The sequence below is a fragment of the Panthera tigris genome, chromosome B4 (genome assembly GCF_018350195.1).
Source record: "Panthera tigris isolate Pti1 chromosome B4, P.tigris_Pti1_mat1.1, whole genome shotgun sequence".
NCBI lineage: Eukaryota > Metazoa > Chordata > Mammalia > Carnivora > Felidae > Panthera > Panthera tigris.
In genome coordinates this window covers 53876573-53892682 of record NC_056666.1, presented here as the reverse complement: position 1 = coordinate 53892682, position 16110 = coordinate 53876573, and the positions used below count along the sequence as shown (strand labels likewise).

Here is a 16110-nt window from a genome sequence, read left to right as displayed (position 1 = left end):
CCCTGTTTTTATATTATTTTTGTTTCCCTTCTCTATGTTCATCTGTTTTGTCTCTTAAAGTCTTCATATGAGTGAAGTCATGATTTGTGTCTTTCTCTGACTGACTAATTTCACTTAGCGTAATACCCTCCAGTTCCATACACGTAGTTGCAAATGGCAAGATTTCATTCTTTTTGACTGGCATTGATTTTTTTAATGTTTTATTTATTTTTGAGAGAGACAGAGAGAGCATGAGTGGGGAAGGGGCAGACAGAGAGGGGCACAGAAGATCTGAAAATTTCTCTGCACTGATAGCAGCGAGCCCAAAGCAGGGCTAGAACTCACAAACTGTGAGATCATGACTTGAGCTGAAGTCGGAGGCTCAGCCGACTGAGCCACTCAGGCGCCCCTTGACCTTGATTCTTAAACCATGGGTTGTGCGCTGGCTTCCCACTGGGGCCTATGAAGTGTGATTTTCTGTTATGAGCAGCAGTCAGCACAAATGGGAAGACCCCTGTTCTGGGAAGCAAGAAAATGTGTGTTCAAGTTCTGGCTCTAGTTATCAGCTGGGATCCTGTGAAGCGTCACCTTTGTGAGCTGGAATGTCATCTGACCTTGTGTTCCAGCAGCCCCAGTGCTGGGACCAGAAAAGGGAAGGAGTCTAGAGTGGGTGATGGCATTTCAGGGGCCAAAGAGGATAAGGGATGTCAGTGGAAAAGGCTGCAGAAGGGGGTTCCAGAATTCAGAAACTCCTGAGTTATTGCTGGAGCCAGACTCCCCTCACCTGGACAGCCCAGCCCTTACCCAGATCCTAGGGCCCAGGACTGGCTCTGCAGGGAGAGCCATTCTCTGCTGCCCTCTTGTGGCCTTGAGTTCTTCACAGGTTACCTCTGAGAAGGTTCCCCTCAAGGGCTCAGGGCTGAGTAACTACTCCCGTGGAAATTGCTTATATCACAAGGAGAGATCTTTGTCTAAGAGCATCTTCTGCCTGCCTGCCATTTTCCCTGGTTTTTGGAGGCACTCAGGACCTCCTTAAGGCTGGGGTAGTCTTCTTGAGATTTCCCTCCTTTGCCATCTGAAATTTTAAGTTCTGCTTTAGGGATGTGCAGTGGAGACAAGGGTATGGTATCAGGATATTGAGCTTAAAGAGCAATTTCTCTCCATCCTTGGGTTTAATATAAACCTCAGATTCCAAAGTCTTCAGAGATTTCAAAGAAATATATTAGGAGTAGTGACATTCCTGGAGAAAATGGGTCCGGAGCAGACTGGTCTTTGCCAAAATTGCACCTAAGGTCTGTCCACCAGACTCAGCAGAGAGATGGATTGTCAGGAGCCAAGGAGCAAGAGACAGGGATGCTGGAGAGAGATGGAATATTTGATAGATGCTGACAGACCTCCTTATTTGCTAGCTCTGGAATTCTGTTCCACCCACCAGGCTGCCCTTAACCCTTCCCTTATAGTGCTCAGTGCTAATTAGTGAGTATCTGTCTTTGGGGAGACACCCAGGGGGCAAGTTGCATTGGGTGGATAAGAGGGTTGAGGGGGAGGAAGGGACATGAAGTAAGTGATGGAGGAGAATGGGTTGGAATGACTGGGATTTGAGCTGGAGTTCCATGATCACTGGGGTACTTGGAAAGCTTGGCAGGGGAAACTGTCCTGGCTGCAGATACTGGCTTGCTGGGAGGGAGTGAGTGGGGGGTGGGGTGGGAACAATATTGAAAGGGATTGAGTTCTACTGATTTAGGTGCTTACTTTAGGAGACTTGGTGAAATACAAGCCAATGACTTTATTGAGAACTTTCTATGTACAAAGAAGGGTTACAGGTACCATGAGGGGATAATAGAAGGACACACACTTTTTGTTCCCCTTCTATTTCAAGACCAGCCACATATCCTCCCTGGATTCATTGTACCAAATGCATCTATCTCAGGGATGGAAGGATCCACTGGTTAGTTTCTCCCAAGATCCAGAGGCAAAGCTCCCAAGCTTTCTGTTCTGCGCAACCCTAACCCCCTCCAACAAAGCACCTTCAGTGGGCCTCCTGCCACTCCTCACTCCTCTTCTCACAGAATGCTCCAGATACATAGATACCTGGCCTAATGGGACTTTGAATGCCCTCCCAGAATTTCCAATGGCTCCCAGGGGATGAACTGGGAAGGGGAGGGGCCAAGTCTCAGGGCCTGGCTGTCCAGCACAAGAGGCAGGGGAGGTGATCCGAATCTAAAGTCCTGGAGAATGTTAGATGAGAGTGCTGAAGTGAGAGCCCAAGGTACATCCTGATAGTCCAGTCATCCATCTTCCACATGAAAGTCTGCCTTCCCAGTCACCTTTACTCCCTCCCCACCAGCCTACTCCAGGAACTGCAGGGCAGTACTGGGAAGCAGAGAAGAGGACAGATAGGGACAAGGATAGGAGCAGGAAGAAAATACAGTAGATTCAAGCCACGCCTGACAGAGAGGGACCAATAAGGCAGAGCTGGTATGAACACCATGAAGAGTCTAAGAGACATAGACATGCAGTCAACAGAGGAAGACAATAGGCAGTGGAATGGAGAGACAGGGAGCCAGACCCAGAGACAGGAGAGGGGAAAGAGAGAAGCACCCAGAGAGCAAAGCAAAAGATCCAAGACAGTCAGAGAGATGCTCAGAGGCCAGAGATAACAGAGGCAGACATGGACTCAGAAACAGGAGTTTGACCCAACTTCAGGGCTCTGAAAATCATGGACCCAGAGCCAAAGACAGGCCCATGGACATGGGACCAGGGCTGAGGAGGTAGTCAGGAAAGTGCACACAGAGAGTGAGGGAGAGGGAGACAGAGAATGAAAAGGAAGAGGTGGGGACCAGAGGGGGAGGCAGTGAGAATGGGCAGGTAGAGGTTGCAGAGGGTGGGATGCAGACTCTGAGTCAAAGGCTCTGCTGGTGTGTGTGTGTGTGTGTGTGTGTGTGTGTGTGTGGCAGGAACACAACAATTCAGAGCTTCATACAAAACGGCAGAATCCTCTGGTTCTGAAGGAGATGCCACAACCCTCCTGAAAGACTGCTCTGAGCAGTGGAGGGGGAGGGGGAGAGAACAGAAACAAGATGAAAGTTAGAGAAAGAGTGAGATGCAGAAGAAAAGGCAGAGCCCCGACTGAGATCAGAGGGAGAGAAACTGAGAGTGCAACAGGGAGTAGAGAAATGGACAGAAGACAGAGGGAGAGAGTGGAGGAGAAGGAATATGATGGAGGCAGGCGTGCAGAGACACAGGGAAAGGGAAGGCGCCTCTCACTGCAGGAGGGAGAGAGAGGCAAGGAGAGAGTCTGTTGAGAAGCACATGAGGGGAAAGAAGGAAACAAGCAAGGTACCTGTCTCCCCAGAGAGGCTGGGCTGGGATGAAACAGCCCTGTGGGAGGTGGGGAGGCAGTCAGTTAAGTGCTTTTTAGGGTGACCTTGCCTGTCTCTTGTTTTTAAATACAATGAATTTATTCCATGCTTCATGCATTTCAGAAGCGTGAGAGCACATACACACACATGCACACACACACGTACACACACAGGTATCCTGGGATCTCTAAATGAAAGCACTGCCCCACTAGAGATGGATTCTCTCCAACTTCCTGCTTCCCTGACACTAAACCTCAAAGGGCAGTGTAGGCTCAGATGATGTCCCTGCTTGGGTTTCTTCCTCAGTTCCCTCCTTTCTTCTAGGGAGAAGAATCAGTGAGTCACACACTCTACCCTCAGTGTGTGCTGGGCAGTGAGGGGAGACCCAGAGCAGGGAGCAGGGGCCCTACCATGTGGGAACTCCTGGAAGCTGGTAAGATGAGGCTGAGAGCCAAGGCAGAGAGCTCTGGGTGCTCCCTAGCAAATGCTCTGGGTGCAAATGTTTGTGAGCTGAGTTGGTCAAGGGCAACTGGACCAGGCCCATGACTCAGATGATGGGAGACTGGCAATGACCAAGGAGGGAAGATGGAAGAAGACAAGTCTAGAAAGTTTCCTAGGAGACAAGGAGAATGATACTCATTTAGTTATTAAGGAGCAAGAAAATGGAGAGGAGAGGATCAGATAAGTCTGAGTTCTCAGTAAGTGTATGCTATGGAGAATGTGAATGTGAACCAGATGAGGAGGAAGTGTGTGTGTGTGTGTGTGTGTGTGTGTGTGTGTGTGTGTGTGTGTGTTGGGGAAAGTGTGTTAGGGAGGGAGGCAAGGGATGGAGGAGGCAGGGTCTGCTGGAGAGAGGGGCAGAGAGCTTGGGCTGGGATGACCTGGAAATCCCACCTTCCAGGGGTGGGAATTGATAGTGGTAATATTGGGCAGTAATGTACACTGTGCCACAGTTGTAGCTCCACAGTGACTCTGGGCTGGGTAGACAAGATGCTGGGAAGTTAGGCTGACATCTCTGATATGTCCTTATATGCTGTGAGGCTGACTGAGCCTGGGCTGCATAGGCTAGTGAGCCATGGCGGGGGGTGGGGGGGAATACATCTACCAGGATCTAGACAGGTGGGGAAGAGGCCTCTGGGGTCAGGAGACAGAAAAAGGGAGAGGGATACAGAGATGGGGTGTGGAGGGGTAATGGAAACACTGAAGGCTTTGAAACCTTTATCCTGGCTATTCCCCTCACCCACCACTTCCATGGATTTAATTCTGTTTTAAAGCTCAAAGATCTTCAATAAATGATCTGGTTTAGCTTTTCATCTTCAGAGGGTAAGGTATGACTTCCCCACTTCCCAGATGAGGTCTAAACTTGGCCAAGCTCTTCTGGGCAGAGGATGCTGAGAAGGGCCCCAGGAGGCAGGTCTTTTGCCCTCTGTGGAGTAACTTCTCCCTCACACAACAGGCTCCAAGCCTGGGTGCTTCCCAGGGCAAAACCTGTAGGAAGGGGCACCACAGTGCAGTCATTTGATGCTTTGCTGTGCCCCTTCCTAGCTCTGTGACTTGAGGCAAGCTACTTAACCTCTCTGTACCTTAGTTTCATTATCTGTAAAATTGTAGCACTAATACCTGCTTCTGTAGCCTGGTACTGAGGATAAAATGAGATTTATGTAAATATTTATGTGTACATCTATAAATATTTGTAAATCTAAATGTACTAGGCATTTTAAATCATCTACATCTTTGTTATCTTTTCAGCTTATTCTCTCCAGATCTGCTGAGCACATCAACCTCCTGTCTCCCAAGCCCTTTGCACCCCAAGCTTCCGAATCTGGCATTTCCTTGTCTTTAATCTTGCTTTGTATTCTCCATGTCCATGTTAATCCTCCCTTCCATATGTCCCTCAACACTGGAAGGATCTGTTTACAGTATATTATCTTACATGTTTCATTTCTTCTTATTTATTTATTTATTTATTTATGCATGCATGTATGCATGCATACATGCATGCTCTCCCAGGGTTTCTTGTTTTGTGTGTCTCTCTTCTCACATCCCAGATATGTCTTTTCCTCCCTTGGGATGCTTTCCTTCCCCCTGGGCTGGGTTCACAGGGTGAGTCCAAAGAATGGACACTGAGAGGTGCAGACAGGTTGAGATCCAACAGGAGAGGGAGGTTTGGGGGATAGGGCAGCAAACTAGGCTTCTGGATTTGGAGCTCTTATATAGACTGTGTAATTCTTCAGAATATTTGCCTAACTAAAGGTTAGGGAGGAATTAACTTCCTAAAGTTTAGAGAGACTATATTTTGTTTCCTGATGTGGGACACATCATCTGGAGGTCCATCCCATAGACAGAGAAATAGCAGCTAAGAGAAGGCTTTCCTTTTCCTTTTGGTTGTACATGTGTGTGTATGTGTTTCTCTGGTTCTAGCATTTAATAACCCTACCTCTAAGGAAATCCTTTCCAAATGTATTCTAAATTCCTTTTCCTAAAATTAAGTCCATCGCTTTAGTGGAGGCAGTTTCTCAAGTCCTCTGGTTTAGTGTGTTTCATCAGATGTGTGTCCATGGGGAAGAGGGAGGGTAAAGGGTAGAACTTGGAGAAGAAGTGTAATTACCCAGCTCCTGGTTTTAATTACATGGAAGCCCTGGACATTCTGAACTTTAGTAAACTTCTAAGTGTCTGTGGGGTGGGATGGACCTGGTGGGTTTTGCTCCCTTATCTTTTCTTCAGGATTTTCTGCAAGGTTCCCTCTCTGCTCTCTTTCTTGCTGCTAAGGAGACTCCTTGAGCTCTGGCTATAACCAGACATCTGGCCTTTGGGACATTCAAATGTGGTGGTCAGGGAAGGGGGTGGGGAGGACGACTCTCCTTTAGATTGCTTGAGTTAATGTTCTTAGTGTCTCCACTGGCCCTGAGAGGAGCTGGAGGAGTCAGTCTTTGCAGTGCCGCAGGAAAGCCTGGGGAAAAAAGGCAGAATCGAGCTTGCCATGGCTAGTTGCTTCATCTCAGGTCCATTGAAACCTAGATTCAAGCATGTACACTGGCCTCAAAGTCACTGTTCTCTGCCTCAGTTTCTCCTTTTGTGGGTTTCATATGTATATTTGTGGGAGCTCTTTAGTGAAGAGCTGCTTCAAGGCCTACATCATAACTGCTCAGAAGGTATCTACATTGTTGACCCCAAATTAATGGACAGTCACTAATGTGTTATTTGCTTATACTTTGCATGGTGCTTATTTAGCTCTCAATGCAGACACCATCCCAGACCTTACACTCTTCTAACTCTTCTCCATGTGATCCCTAACCGTCCTGTCCCCAGCACTTTCTCCAGAGTTTTTCATCCTTGCCTGCCTGCTGCCTCGGTTTCTCTTTCTCCTTTGCCCCCACTCCCCCTTGCACTGGCTTCTCAAGCTACATTAACTCTGATAAGTTTAGGGGTGCGCCTCAGGGGTCTTTTGATTGCAGCATTTTGGGGGAGAGTAGGGGTGGCAGTTTTCATATCCATGTAGGGGTTTTTGTATCCCCAGGTTGGCAATGGGAGGGAGTCAGGGGCAGTGATGGCAGCCGCTTCATCCTATCAGCTTCCTGGACACATCTACCACCCAGCAGCACCTGAGAGAGTACGGGGGCTCAACAAGTACCAGGCGAGACTGAAGAGGATCATAAAGCAAATATATGTCTTCTCCCTGGCCTGGGTCCCTCCTCCTGCTCCACACCTGCCTCCTTCTCTCTCTCTTGCTCCCTCCCCCCTCCTCCCAGAAACCTTGTGTCCTTCCTTCCTATTTTGCTTCTTTAACCTTCATTTTTGTCAGGCAGATCTGCCTGTCTATAGACCTTTCTGTTTCTCTGACTCCAGACATATTTTGGTCTGAGATTTTCAGAACTGAGTCTACCCTCAGCTCTTCCTTTTGGCTGTCTCCCTCCCTGCTTCCATTTCTCACTCTCTCACGTGTCTCTTGCCATCACACTTTTGAGTTTCACCTTGTGTGCCTTTTGGTTTCTCCATGCCCATCTCGTGTCTGTCTCCTTTTGGTGTCTCCCCACATCCCTGTTGCCTTTCTTGCCCCACCTTTTATCTCTCTTCCTTGCCTCTCTTATCTCTATGTCTTTCAACCTCTTCCCCTATCTCTGGCTCACACCCCTGCCTCCTCACCTCTTCCCTCCTCCAACCCATCAAGGTTCAGATACTTCATGTGAAATCACCTGGATGGGCCGCAACTACCAAGTCACCCCATGATGTACCCCTTTCTCCACGAGAGAATTATGGCCCCATTCTGTGTCCTTTGTATTCCCCAACACTGTACCCATTCTTTTCTTTACCTAGTGATTATTTTGGGGGTCCTGCAATTTCTCCCCAGCTACCCACTCTCTATCCAGTAGGCAGTGAGTAGCATGGGGGAAAGGGGAACATATTGTCATTGGGACCAGATGCAAGGACAGGAAGACCCTCCCCCTACACACTTCTTTCCATCAAGCAGATGCACATCTGGGAAAATCCCAGCCAGAGGAAGGGGAAGGCAGCCTAGAACTGTTGGACAGACACAAATCAAACATCCAGATGCTCTCCTCCTACTGTTCTGTTATGGAAGCCATCCTTCAAACCCCTGACTGTCTCCTTTGCCTTTAGGAATTTTAGCTCTGTAGTCCTGGCTGGGCCACTCATCTACTACCCAGCTTAGTACCTGGAACAAAAGAAAGAGGTTCTCAATTAGTGCCCTTGGTCCATGCCTACTGGAGATGTGTTAGGGCAGGGTCATTGTGATTTGTAGGTTTTCCTCACTTGGGGGTTCTTCCTGAGTTCTGGAATAATTCTTTCTACTCTAATTTTAGTAATCTGTTTTAGTATAGTTAGTATAGATTTTGTCATGTAGAGACAAAATCTGCTACCCTTCTCTCCCATCCCTCCACCTCCACCCCAGTGTTTAAGGAACATAATTTAGGATTTAATGGAACCTCAGCAATATCAAATAGAGAGGCAGTGGCACCTCTTTTCCTTTGAGGGATTCTTTGACCCATCATTGGTGTATTCAACCCTCAGTCTCTAAGTAGCCCCCCCCTTCTCTATCTCTGACAAGTCTGCCTCTGTTTGAGGATTAACATTATAGGATGAAGGAGACACCTTCCTTTGATCACCATTTCAGGGTCTTGGAAGTCTGATGCTATGACTGTCTAGACCAGGAAGCTCCGTAGGCAGGGACTATATCTTTTCATTTATTTCCTCCAGCACAATGCTTAATGCATATTCAGTTAGAATGTGCTATGAACTCTGAATGACTGTCTCAGGAAATCCCTCAGGGTGAAGCTTAAGCCAGCTCTCTTTTAATTTTATTCCTTGAGTGATAGAAAACATGGGTGAGGACACAGGGATGGATGGTGGTGATAGAGGAACCTAGTAGGAAATTCTGGAAGAGGCAGCTGGGGGAGGGGGGGATGCGGTGCTCCTATCTTTGTTCAAAGAATTGCTGAATGGGCTCTTTAGCTGGATCTGGGACTGGCCTCTGAATCACCACAGGCTGGGCTCCACCTGGCTCCCCCCCACCTCCTCCTGCCAATCAGCACTTTCTCCATACCCAGAACCCTAGAGAGTTTATTTACTTCTAAATTCACATCTTTTGCAAACAAAGTCTCCAATGAAGGCCCCCCATTTAAGTCCTCACTCCACCAACGCACCTAGATATGGCCCCACTTGTCTCCCATTGGCTACTCCCAGCTTACCACCAAGACTGCAGCTAATCTATCTAGTGCACCCTTTTCCACCCTTTTCATGTATCCCGCCTCCCCAGTGGCCCCACCTCCTAGAGGGCCTGCCTTCCAGGGCCCCTGCTAAGATCCAATCTAAGTCCTGATTCTGGCTTGCCAAGCTCCTTACCTCTCCCTGGGTTTGACTTGCACTTTCTTCTCAGGTCTTTCCCCTCTGAGGCAGAACAAGTCCATGGGTAAGTGATTTATCCTTATATAGAGCTGGCAAGAAAATGGAAACAGAGCCAGAGAGCAGGGCTGGACTTGGAATGCACCTGGCTATGGAAGCCTTGTGGGGTTTCTAGCCCCCATGGCTAGACTGTGGATTGCAGGGTACAGACCAGAGGCCTTGTGCATTTGGGAAGACAACTAGGTTTGAGGGGTTAGAGTAATTTAGAGCCCTACACTCTGTTCCCCTCCTGACCACTGAGGTTCTCAGCTCTGCTGAGGAAAATATGAGTTAGGGGAGGTTATTCCTTGGTGCTTCTCCTCCAGAGTCCTTCCTACCTCTTTGTCCTGCCCTCCCTCCTGGCCTTTTTTACTGACCTGGTGCAGATCTTGGTTTCTTCATCTTTGTGTTTCCCACAGGGCACAGCACTTAGTCTACTTAGACATGCTCTTTGAATGAAGGAAGATTCTTTACCTGACTTTCCTGCCACCTTCATGTTTCTTTATACTTTCTCATTTGATATTCTGAAAGTCTCTATATCATATCTTCTTAGGGAGAGCATTGGTGTGGACTTTTCAGAAGAGCAGGTCCAGTGTGAGAAGGTGGTTCCCCATCACCAAGCTCCAAGCTTAAGGAGCTAGATATCTATTTTTACAGCTGCTGGAGTTATCTCCCTGGCTTTCTTATCTAATTTTAAAAAGTTGTGGTAGGCATTGATTATAGGCTAGTTCAGGTTGTAAGAGGAATGATTACTATGTTCCCTTGGGGTGTAGCTGCCTAGTGATCTTTAAAACACTTTATGAAGGCTTTTATGAAGTCTCAAATATATTGAGTCAATCTTGAATAAACCTTGAAATTTGATGGCTCTGTTCTTTCTCTTTGAATCTGTCAATTTTATGTATATGATAGGCATATTTGTTGATAGATAAAATGGGGGTACTCAACACCCCCCAACCACCATGTACACTATGGGCTGTATCCTAACACTAGAGCCAAGAAAACACTTCTGCATGCATGACACCCATTTTACTGATTGTGTGTGGCAAATGTTTATTTCTATGTTGTCTTTCTCTTTCCCTCTAGCAGTTCTTGGGCAACTTCTCTCCATTATCAACTGATACATGTTATATGCTTCCAAAGGCAGATTCTCTTTAACCCTAGTTTAAGCAAAATCATGTGCAAAGGCCAATTTCCTTCACCAAGTATCTTCTGAATTGAAAATATGATTTTTGAATCATATTTTTTTGATGTATCCTCATCCATTTTTTCTTTTATTATCACTGAAATCACAAAGCATACTGGAAATCGGAAAAAAAAGTAGGGAAGAAAGATAAACAGTGTCCCTTGAAAAGTGTTGGTGGAGGCTCTTTGTTGTAGATTGTGTTTCCTGAGCTGGGGTGAGATAGATGGGTCTTGGTGGAGAAGTGATGTAAATCCATATTTGGATAACAACTCAGAATTTAGAGGCATGATACAACTTTCATGTGACTCAGATGATCTGGTGTCTTCCCTACAACAAACAAAACAATTAACTTTCCAAGAGAGATGGTGACAATGTGGAGCAGCCACCTAGGGCTGTGAGAAGAACCAAGCAAAATCTGTTGAGGAAGGACATAAAGAAATAGCTTAATCCTTACATGGGAGAGCAGAAGGACATGTTTGAAGATATGAAGGAATATAACCAGAGATAATCGACCTTTCCTAAGACACCTTGTGTGCATTGTATTACTGAGGGTACATGATGAGAGGAGGTACAAAGAAGAATAAGCCACGGCCTCTGACCACTCACAGCTGCTAGTCTGAAAGTGGAGATGGACTGTAGTTATAGTTGGGACCACTGGACAGATTTCTAGATTCTTGCTTACAAGGAAAGGAAGGCTTTGGGGGGAAACCAAAGGTTCCTTGAAAAAAAAATGAATGTGGATCAGTGCTCATTGTAGACAAAGGGAATCATGTTACAGCTGTAATTTGGAAAATAAGGTAGAGAGGCATTTGGATTTTCTTCTGCTGCTTTCACCTGAGTACTTTTATTAGGTGTTCTCTGTTGACAGGATTCGAGGTTGAGAAAAGGGAGTAGAGAATCATAGGGAGAAGTAGAGGAAAAATTGTATTTCACTGTTGAAATCAATGTATCACATAATTTTCTAATCCCTTAATTGCACTCCCTTCTCGGATTTTCCCAGCTCTCTTTCTGATTCTTGCTTGGAAATTCTAATTCTGATTATTCCTGGTAGCCCTCCTAGTTTCTGAAGACCTCTAGAAGCAGAAGCTCAGGCTTTTCTGATTTGTCAAGTTCATCATATGTTTTAGATAGTAATAGAAATGTTAAGAATTTCCAAAACTGGATTATGACTGAAACTACATCTGTAAATGTGTCAAAATCATGAATGAGAAACATTTCATTTCACTCTGTCTTCTCTACAGTTATCCCAGAGGGACTAAGAAAAGCTGCTTTGTTCACAACCATACAAGAATGATACTAGAAAATATGGAGTCTATACAGCCTCTAGAGAAGCTCTGGCTATCTGATTATTTATATAAATAATGGTGCAATGATACTAGTATGATGTCTGCATGTGTCAGGAAATCCATAGGTATTATGGGAAGTAAGCAAAATGTTTTGTTCTATGACTACAGAGATTTGGTCTACATCTGGCTGGTTGGATTTGGTCTACCTACAGTTGGCCTGGAGCATGTTATTTTTCATCATGATGGGTTTTCACTGACTTGGAAATTCTGCCTCTGCCAGACTGGGAGGTGGTTTGAGAGGGGTAGTGCTAGCAGTAGTAATGTAGGTAGGTGAGTTGGAGGAGGTGGCTGTGTTTCTTCTTGGTCTAATGAGCAGACAGTTTGGAGACTGCCATGCTTTCTAGTTCAAATTTTGGTTGCACATAGTAATGTTTACTTGCAGAATTAGGGTTTGCAGCATTATTGAGTGATAATGAAGTAGGTTCTACCTTAAGGATTTTTTATTTTAGAAAGGAATGCAAATCTTCTTCCAGGTAACATGCAAAATGAATACAGAGCAAAGTAAGGTTATAGATGGAGGACGCCTGGTAAGTGATCTGTTTGGTGAAGTTTTTCTCTGAAGACTCTTGGGAGATAAGATTGATACTTATTTTCTTTATTATGAGCTGAATTTGGTTACTTCAGATTTCTTGCCAACCTTTCAGGAAAGCTATGTTTCTCCAGGGAAAAAGTTACACATTTATTACTACTGAAATGGTTTCTCTCTCTTTTCCTCTTTGGCACAGACCAAGACTGATAATAATTATTATTGTTGTTGTTATTATTATTACATTTACATCTAGATCTGTATTAATATCTATAACAAATATTTACCTGGATCTCTTTAGTTTGGCAAGCTGAATTTACTGGTTTAAGGTGTTTTGGAATTCGTTTTGTGGTTTTGGTGGGGGAGCATGGAAGGAAAGCCTGAAAGAGGCTCTAAGCTTTGGATCCTGGCCACACTGAAGATGTAGCTTGAACTGATATTTTCCTGGGAAACAGTTACACGTTTTGCCAGCCTGGGGTAATTTCCACTTCTTCCATGAGGCTTCTCAGGCTCACCCATGGTGCACAAAAGATACTCACATTTTTTTAATTTAAATTCAAGTTAGTTGACATACAGTGTAGTCTTGGTTTCAGAAGTAAAACCCAGTGATTCAACTCTTACATATGACACCCAGTGCTCATTGCAAAAAGTTTCCTCATTAATGCCCATTACCCATCTAACCATTCTTCCCCCACCCACCTTCCCTCCAGCAACCCTCAGTTTGTTCTCTGTATTTAAGATTCTCTTATGGTTTGCCTCCCTGTTTTTATCTTAATTTTTCTTCCCTTCCCCTATGTTTATCTGTTGTGTTTCTCAAATTCCACATGAGTTAAATCGTATGATAGCTGTCTTTTTCTGACTGACTTATTTTGCTTATTACACTCTGGTTTCATCCACATCGTTGCAAATGACAAGATTTCATTTGTTTTCATCGCCAAGTAGTATTCTATTGTGTGTGCATGTGTGTGTGTGTGTGTGCGTGCGTGTGTGTGTGTGTGTATATAGATAGATAGATATAGATATAGATATATAGATATATAGATATATACATGTATATGTACACATATACATATACATACACACACACACACATCTTTATCCATTCATCGGTCAGTGGACATTTAGAGCTACAAGAAACAATCCTAAATTTTTTATGGAACTTCAAAAGACCCCAAATAGCTAAAGTAATATTGAAAAAGAAAACCAAAGCTGGAGGCACCACAATTTCAGACTTTAAGCTGTATTACGAAGCTGTAATAATCAAAGCAGTGTAGTATTGGCACAAAAACAGACATGTAGATCTATAGACTAGAATATAGAACCCAGAAATGTATGTGTGTGTGTGTGTGTGTGTGTGTGTGTGTGTGTGTGTGTGTGTAAAACCAACTATCTTCGACAAAGCAGGAAAGAGTATTCAATGTAAAAAAGATAGTCTCTTTAGTAAATGGTGCTGGGACAACTGGATAGCAGCATGCAGAAAAATGAAACTGGACCACTTTCTTACACCATACACAGCAATAAATTCAAAATGGATCAAAGACCTAAATGTGAAATAAGAAACCATCAAAACCATAGATGAGAAAACAAGCAGCAACCTCTTTGACTTCAGCTGCAGCAACTTCTTACTTGACCTGTCTACAGAGGCAAGGGAAATAAAAAGAAAAATAAACTATCGGGACCTCATCAAGTTACTCACTTTCTTGCCGCCAGTGGAAAATGTGGTCCTTCCTACTCTTACCTTCCATCAAGTAGGAAGCCCTCTGTGATCTTGACATGCCCTTGTGTTGACTGTTGCTTTTTGCTTTAAATACCCTTCCTAGTTCAGTTTATGTATCTTTTATGTATTTTGGAAAGTTATGAATTGTTCACAAAAAGCCTCTATTGTACATTCCCAGAAAGTGAATTCTCTTTTTCTCATCATTATCTTGCACTGTGTGTAACTGAGTGCATGATGATTTGGGGGTAATGTTGATTGTGTTGATAATTATGGGGGAATGTTGCATTTCCTTGAGTTCTTTTGCGCGAAGAATCAGTGTGGTGCATGGATTTTCTAATTTGGAATTTGTGTATTTATTTATTCTTAGTTGAAATCTGATCTTTAATAAATTGAACCCAGACTTTCTCACTTAGAAACATCTTGTGGTTTCAGCTTGGGAAACCATCCAATTTCTCACTTTAGACCCTATCCAAGTACATAGAACCCAACTGTGTAATTATTTATAGACAGTACAAGAAAAATGGTAGCAAATACAGGGCATTCTTTTCTCTGGGAGCTTACACTATAAGGGCATTTCATGGATACTTCCCTATCCTCCTGAATGAAGTCCTATTCTACACACCAGTCAATGATTTGACTATATTCCCACTCCTCTCTTAAGCAGGTTAGCCTTAAATGTAGTTATTGCAGTTTGAGTATTGTGTCATTTTGCCTAATGTCAAAGCACTAGGTGACTTGTTTTCCAAATAAATTAAAATGGTGGAAGTAATAAGATTCTGTGTTGTCTGTCTGTTCAGTTGTCTCACCTCAGGGGATGACACTGGTGCAAACCATGATCAGTTGACTTTGGTTACTTCCTTTGTGCTTTAACTTTGTTGTGGTGAAGGAAATTTGGGCCTTAGTTTTTGTGTCAGATCTCTGACACGACTAAACTGGGCTGTAGATCCTGAGGTACTTCCTTGGCTGTGGCCAGTTAATTCTTTGTACCTCAGGATTCAGCTGGGGAAGGAAAGGCAAGCTGAGGGCATCATCAGGCAGAAACTCTGTTCCTCAGCTCCACCTCGCCACCTACTACTTATACTCTCTAACTGGGTTTTCTTCCAATGCAAAGTTCTAGGCCAGTGAGTTTACCACTGGAGATTAGTGAGGGGAGAACAGGGGTCAAAGAGAGCACACTGGAGAGATCATATATCTATTTATAGGTGTGGACAAAGAAGCTTCCAGAAGGAGGGTCCGTTGAACAGGGTTTGGAAACAGTGTGTTCTAGGAAAAGAAGGACAATCTATGAGGGCTGCTGCCAATGCCAACAAGATGTGCATGTGTGGGGAAAGATTTGTCCTGTTCAAGCAGGAGCCACAGAAAAGTTTAGTAGTAGGAGTAAGTGCTATAAGAACAGTGAAAATAAAACCCTGGAAATACAATCTTAGAAGTTTGGATTTGATAGAGAGCAGGAAACTCAGGGGTGTGTGTGTGTGTGTGTGTGTGTGTGTGTGTGTGTGTGTGTGTTTAAAACTTAAATAAAGTGTTATTTTTTCCAGGAGGGTAGAGAATAGCCACACTTCAGTTATCTGCTGAATGTAGTGATCAGGAAGAATGTGAATTAGGGTTTTTTCCTGCTTCAAAGGCAGCACTCTCTGATGGTTGCTGGGTGAATCTGAGTGACAGCTGTGAGGATCTCATTGTTCTGAGTTACCAAATTTATGGACTGAGAGGGGGTATCAGGGAGTATGGCATGAGGCTGGCCCTAGATATGCAGTATTTGAAAACCATAGAAACCTACTAGGTAGGGTCTAGTGTGGACATGGTGCTAAATGTCTAAGTGACTTCATGTCAGCTGAATTGAATTTAGGGTAAGGTTGGTGATCCCCAAATATCTGAAACCAATGAGTTCACTTGGAATTTCTTAGATTTATTACAAATTTTTATGCAATTTCCCTGAATAAAGTCAGGATTCTTAGAGGCTAGTTTGTTAATTCCTTTATTTCTGGACATATTTGGGATTTTCTTCCTATTGAAACTAACATATAGAGGCAATCCTTTATCTTTTCTGTTGATCTTCCTATACTTACAGCATGTTCAGAATACTGATTATTCCTTAC

At 44.3% G+C, this 16110-nt stretch overlaps 1 long non-coding RNA gene across 1 annotated transcript in view; it reads left to right on the top strand.

Moving 5' to 3' along the window:
- The first annotated feature begins 9234 nt into the window (after positions 1-9234).
- The window catches only part of LOC122240312, a 52176-nt gene continuing 45300 nt past the window's right edge, over positions 9235-16110 (top strand). The window contains exon 1 of the long non-coding RNA XR_006219817.1: positions 9235-9267. This is a non-coding gene — a long non-coding RNA (uncharacterized LOC122240312). The remainder of the gene's footprint in view (positions 9268-16110) is intronic.